This window comes from Schistocerca americana, chromosome 2 (genome assembly GCF_021461395.2).
Source record: "Schistocerca americana isolate TAMUIC-IGC-003095 chromosome 2, iqSchAmer2.1, whole genome shotgun sequence".
Taxonomy (NCBI): domain Eukaryota; kingdom Metazoa; phylum Arthropoda; class Insecta; order Orthoptera; family Acrididae; genus Schistocerca; species Schistocerca americana.
The window spans coordinates 1,115,994,935-1,116,001,584 of NC_060120.1; positions in this window are offsets into that span (position 1 = coordinate 1,115,994,935).

Sequence of the window (6,650 nt, forward strand, 5' to 3'; positions counted from 1 at the left end):
TGGATGTAGGAGTACAGGACGTAGACGGATGGTTGACGACATATGGAAGATTGGGTGTGGCCGTGAGTCGTGCACGGACAGCCAAACGGTAAGGCGACCGCTCGCGATAAGCGGGAAATCCGGGTTCGAGTCCCGGTCCGGCACAAATTTCCATTGTCGTCCTTCCATTCTACGGCTGATGGTTGCCATTATTCTCAATTGCGAATTCATTTGATGTATTAACTACTTGGTGGAGATGGACGAAAGTCCAGGGCAATGTTGCCACATAAAGGATGACACTCATTGAACTACAGGGTTAGGCAGTGAAACGGCAAGATTTAAATAAGTAACTACTTCTTTAAGAATTTTTTTTTAAATTTAATGGTTGTAAATATAAAGTACAAAGGTAGCCATTTACTGTACAATAAATGAAAAAATTATTTTTTGAATATTACATCTAGCAAATCTCCTTGATTGGAATCCATGCACTTCTGTAGCCGGGCCTGGAAGTTTTCCATGACATTTTGCAGCATATTGACTGGTATTCCTTCAATTTCGTCCCAAATTCGTTGCTTTAGGGCTGGGATAGTTCTGGGTGGATCGTTCTGAAAACTCTTGTTTTTAAGTAACCCCACAGAAAAAAGTCGCAGGTTGTCAAATCTGGAGAGCGAGGGGGCCAAGGGATATCCCCGTTTCTGGAAATGACGCCGCCTGGAAACAAAGCATCCACAGCATTCATGGCAACTCTTGCAGTGTGGCTTGTCGCCCCATCTTGTTGGAACATTGTGTGTTCATTCACTGGAAAACGGGCGAGTTCTGGCGTAAGGAAGTTCTGGATCATTGCAGTGTAGCGCACAGAGTTAACAGCACAGCACTTCCATTGATATCCTCGAAGAAAAATGGGCCTATGATTCCTCTTGCCGACATTGCGCACCAAACCGTCACTTTTTGAGCATGAAGAGGCGTTTCATGAAGTGCGCCAGGGTTTTTCTCCGATCAGTTTCTGAAGTTTTGTTTATTAACAAAACCAGAGAGATGGAAATTTGCCTCATCGCTCATACACAAGTGGTTTACTTGATCGTCATTTTCTTCAAGTCTTCTGGCCATTTCCTCACAAAATTGTAATCGTTTCTGATAGTCACTTGGTTTGAGAGATTGCACAATCTGTATTTTTTATGGGTGAAAATGTAAATCTTGACGAAGAATCCTTCTCACCGAAGTGTTACTTATTCCAAGACGTAGAGCATGTTGTCTGGAAGATCGGCGTGGACTTCTGAACATTGCCTGTTGAACAGCAGCGATGTTTTGAGGGGTTCGAACGGTTTTTGCACTCCCACCTCGTTTTTTAGACGTTGATCCAGTTTCTTCAAGGTTGTTTATCCACGAACGAATTGCGTTATCCGAGGGAACAGGGCTGTTGCGCGGTATGTTGAAATGGCGTCAAAAAGCACGTCGCATTTTCACCCAACTCTCGCCATTCGTATAATACGCTTTAACCGCGTAGCCGCGATGTTCAGCTGTCCAACGATCCATCGCTACTAAATGGCGGGACATGCAGGTAGAACGGAGCCGTTCACCATTACCCCCACCGGTCACATTCCAGCTGTCAATGCCATCTCCAAACTGCCCGTTCCACTGGCTAACCCTGTATGAAAAAAAAATAATAATAAATAAATTGGTTACAAACTACCACATGCACACACTTTATTCAACATGTAAATGTCACTACAGATATTTGAACGAAGGGTCACGAGTGTAGCAGAGGAGTTTGATATTCCTGACAGCATTCTTTCACGTGTATGGCGAGCCTTCCCACTGCGTGCTCATCTCTGACGACAGCAGATTGTCTGAGTGGTGATTCTGGACGCACGCACGCTCATGTGCCGAGACGTGGGAACGCTTAATGCCCCCAGACACATTGTCGGAAATGGTCGTTTTGAGGGTCCAGGTGAGAGAGACAAAGTGTTGTATGGGCTCTTTGAATACGGTGTACACCAGTGTCAATGGTATTGTGACACTGTACTCCTTCCCCATCTGCGTCTTTTCAGGGGTGTTTTCGGCACAGACGTCACTTTTATGGACGGCTGCGGGCGAGTGCAACGAACAGCGCACTTGGAGGAGCTCTCTGAACGACAGGATATTCGGCGAATGGAGTGGCCTGCCCATTCCGCCGACGTAAATCCCATCCGGGACATGTGGGTTGCACCCAGCAGAGGAATGGAACGCCGTATCACAAGATCTCATTACCAATCGTGTGGCCAATATGGGAACACGTTGCAGAGCATTGATGTCCGCGCTGATCATAAGCCCTATTAAGAACCATGTTTCGCATTTTTAGTGTCGAAGGGCTCATCGTAAATCCAAGTGACTTCAGAGTAATTATTATCTTTGAATAAAAGTGGCATTTCTGTTCTCCTCGCTGCGTATTTCTTTCAGTCACCTTCCGTACTATACTGCGGGAGTTCTTCCTGCATATGGTTCGAGTTTCATCTAGCGAAGATAGTTGCCAGTGACCCTTTACTTGAAATTTACATTCGTTCTTAAGATTTACACACCAGTATATAAATCAATATACTAATATAATATATAGAGGGTCTACACAAGGGCGATGTACTTGGGGACAATATTTTCGAAATGGAAGAGGATGTAGATGAAGGTGAAATGGGAGATATGATGCTGCGTGAAGAGTTTGACAGAGCACTGAATGACATGAGTCGAAACAAGGGCCCGGGAGTAGACAACATTCCATTAGAATTACTGACAGCCTTGGGAGAGCCAGCCCTGACAAAACTCTACCATCTGGTGAGCAAGATGTACGAGACAGGCGAAATACCCTCAGACCTCAAGAACAATATAATAATTCCAATCCCAAAGAAAGCACGGGTTGAAAGATGTGAAAATTACCGAACTATCAGTTTAATAAGCCACGGCTGCAAAATACTAACACGAATTCTTTACCGACGAATGGACGAACTATCAGTTTAATAAGCCACGGCTGCAAAATACTAACACGAATTCCTTACCGACGAATGGACAAAGTGGTAGAAGCCGACCTCGGGGAAGATCAGTTTGGATTCCGCAGAAATATTGGAACACGTGAGGCAATACTGACCCTACGACTTATCTCAGAAAATAGATTAAGGAAAGGCAAACCTACGTTTCTAGAATTTGCAGGCTTAGAGAAAGCTTTTGACAATGTTGAATACTCTCTTTCAGATTCTGAAGGTGGCAGGTGTCAAATACAGGGAGCGAAAGGCTATTTACAATTCGTACAGAAAGCAGATGGCAGATGAAAGGGAAGCAGTGGTTGGGAAGGTAGTGAGACAGGGCTGTAGCCTCTCCCAGATGTTATTCAATCTGTATGTTGAGCAAGCAGTAAAGGAAACTAAACAAATGTTCGGAGTAGGTATTAAAATCCATGGAGAAGAAATAAAAACTTTGAGGTTCGCCGATGACATTGTAATTCTGTCACAGACAGCAAAAGACTTGGAAGAGCAGTTGAACGGAATGGACAGTCAAAACGAGGATAATGGAATGTAGTCGAAATAAGTCGGGTGATGCTTAGGGAATTAGATTAGGAAATGAGACACTTAAAGTAGTAAGGGAGTTTTGCTATTTGGTGAGCAAAATAACTGATGATGGTCGAAGTAGAGAGGATGTAAAATGTAGACTGGCAGTGGCAAGGAAAGCGTTTCTGAAGAAGAGAAATTTGTTAACATCGCGTATAGATTTAAGTGTCACGAAGCAATTTCTGAAGTATTTGTATGGAGTGTAGCAATGTATGGAAGTGAAACGTGGACGATAAAAAGTTTAGACAAGAAGAGAATAGAAGCTTTCAAAATGTGGTGCTACAGAAGAATGCTGAAGATTGGATGGGTAGATCTCATAACTAATGAGGAGATATTGAATAGAATTGGGGAGAAGAGGCGTTTGTGGCATAACTTAACTAGAAGGAGGGATCGGTTGGTAGGACATGTACTAAGGCATCAAGGGATCACGAATTTAGTATTGAAGGGCAGCGTGATGGGTAAAAATCGTACAGGGAGACCAAGAGATGAATACACTAAGTAGAATCAGAAGGATGTAGGTTGCGGTAGGTACTGTGAGATGAAGAAGCTTGCACAGGATAGAGCAGCATGGAGAGCTGCATCAAACCAGTCTCAGGACTGAAGACCACAACAACAACAACAATATTACGGTTACATAAAAACCTTAAGAGCTGCTTTGAAAGACGTCCAGTAATTAGCCACCTTTCACATCATTCATTTTAGGTGAGTTCTGAGCCGCTAAGCTGCTGGAAAGACCTCCTGTATTCGGGCTGTCGATTGCTAAGCATACCTCTGTATTTGGCTGGTAAAGTGAAGGCTTTTCTCTAAGCAGCACTTTGGAGCTAAAGTGAACTGGCCTAAACGAATACTGCGCAGGTAGAGTTGTGTGTTAGCGTGTCCCGTTCAAGAGAGACAAAGCTTACTTCACTCTGTTGTGGTTTCCGCTTTTCTGTGGACTTCTGGTGTTTCATGCTTCTCGGCACCTGTTGCAGCTGGCTTATGGACGACGTGTATTTGACCTGGGGTTATGTTTCGATGGTCATTCTCGTGCTGCAGTCTACGCCCATTACCGTGAGACCGCCGCTTGCTCGAGCGTCTTGGTGTTAATTTTGTTCGCAACGGTTTCAAGTTCATAGATGTACCTGCAATCGAGTTGTTCAAAGACGTACACCCTGATCCATGCTCTGGGTACAGTATCGGTATCTTACCTGTCCGTCTGCGAAGTTAGCTCACAGGCTTCGTTACGCTCCCACTGACTTAATATTGCTTGGAGCATTCTGATATATGTGGAGTTCTATTTTTTTATGATTTTCATGTATGACGGGCTTGTGAAGGGTAGGTGGTGGTAAAGTCCCGCTTGGGGTAAAAACCCGCACGGAGTTTTTGAGTTGACTGCCTTTGATTCAATAGTTGAACACTAGGTGGAAGTTTGTCTAATTGTAAATTATTATTCCACGAAAGTTCGTCCCGGCAGATCGCTCCAGAGGTGAGAAAATGAGGTAACTCTGTTTTTTACTACTTAATGTAACTTTTCTAATATTTTGCAAGAACATTTTATAATACAGGACTTGAAAGGAAGAGTTAACAAATTACTCGCTATGCTACTGCATTAAGGCTCCTCTTTCGCGTTCCCGTTTGTCCCCAAAATCAACAATGACACCTTTGTCAGAAAATGACGAAATGGGGCAAATCCCCGCAGGTGTTTTAGGATAAATCCTCGAAGCTTCACGAATGTGACGACAATTCTTTATTGATAACCCCCCAAAAGATGACATTCATCACATAATGTACGAGATTATTTCACCTGAAGATACAATTTCGCTGTCTAAAGTAAAGCTTTATGGGAATGTTTCTTGCAAAGCATTGAAGTCTGTGCTTCTAACGCCGGCACTTAACAAAGACGAACGGAAGAGGAATGAATGGGAAAAAGAAAAACTGGCTTTTGACAAGGAAAGGGGTGCCAAAGACGGAAAAGTGCGTGCTAAAGAAACAAAACAACGAAAGCTATACTTCGTTACGTCAATGCCGAAAAAGGAAGAAAATAGATGAAACAGCCAATTGATCATTTTTCAGAGTCAGCTTCACACTTTTCACATCATGAAAGTAGCTGAGATACAGATAGAGACTTACTACTTCGCAAAGAACTATCCGTGGAAGAAGAACAACAACAAGAAGAATAACAAGAAGAAGGCCCTGGGACTTCAATGAAGAATCAGAGGACCGAAGAAAGTACACTATTTTATAGATACCTAGATAGCTTAGCCACAGTATTGTGCACTTTCAGGTTACCCCTATTAATCTTCCTTTCTTGGAGAAGAAAGTATAATTTTTGTAGAACTGTTTTTAAGCATTATGTTTAAGTTTATGAGTCATTTTAGTTCACTGTTGTGTTGGGTAACTGTGCTACACTACAAGAATGATGCAAAGAATTATTTCAAGCGTTTTTATTACTCATTCACTCACTTTTACCCACGTTTATCTCAAATGGGGCAAAGACCCGCACTACAGGATTTTACTTCATTTTGTGCGGCAAAACCCGAAATTTTTGTTTTAGATAAACTAGAAATTTTTCTGTAGTTACAAGGCAGACAGAGCTGAAATTTGGATGGCCTACAGGTAACAATCCAGCCAATGACTTAAATTTAAAATCGCGGGAAAATCTACTCCTCACTGGCCACAACATTAGAAAAACTGCAAATTGTGGGGCTTTAACCTCACATACCCTACTATGTAGACCAGGGGTCAGCAAGTATTTTTAGATGGGGTCCGGATACTTTTGAAAATTTTTGTCGACGTTCAGAACAGAAACCTCATATTCCTTACTAATTTTTTATTTTAAATATCAATAACAACATAATATGAAATACAATTAATTATTCAAAAATCGCTAACAAACTCATATTCCTTAGTTACATTTTATTTTAATTTTCACACTCGAACTGATATGAAATACAATAGACAGACATATTTGTATTAAAATATCCAGGAAAAACGTGTATTCAGTACCATTTTCATTTTAATTTTCATTCACAAAATATGAACTATATTTCGTAGGTGTATTTGAATTAAAAAGCAATGGGAGAAATTACATTTGCCGCCTTGAGACAGTTCCTTAAACTTTGG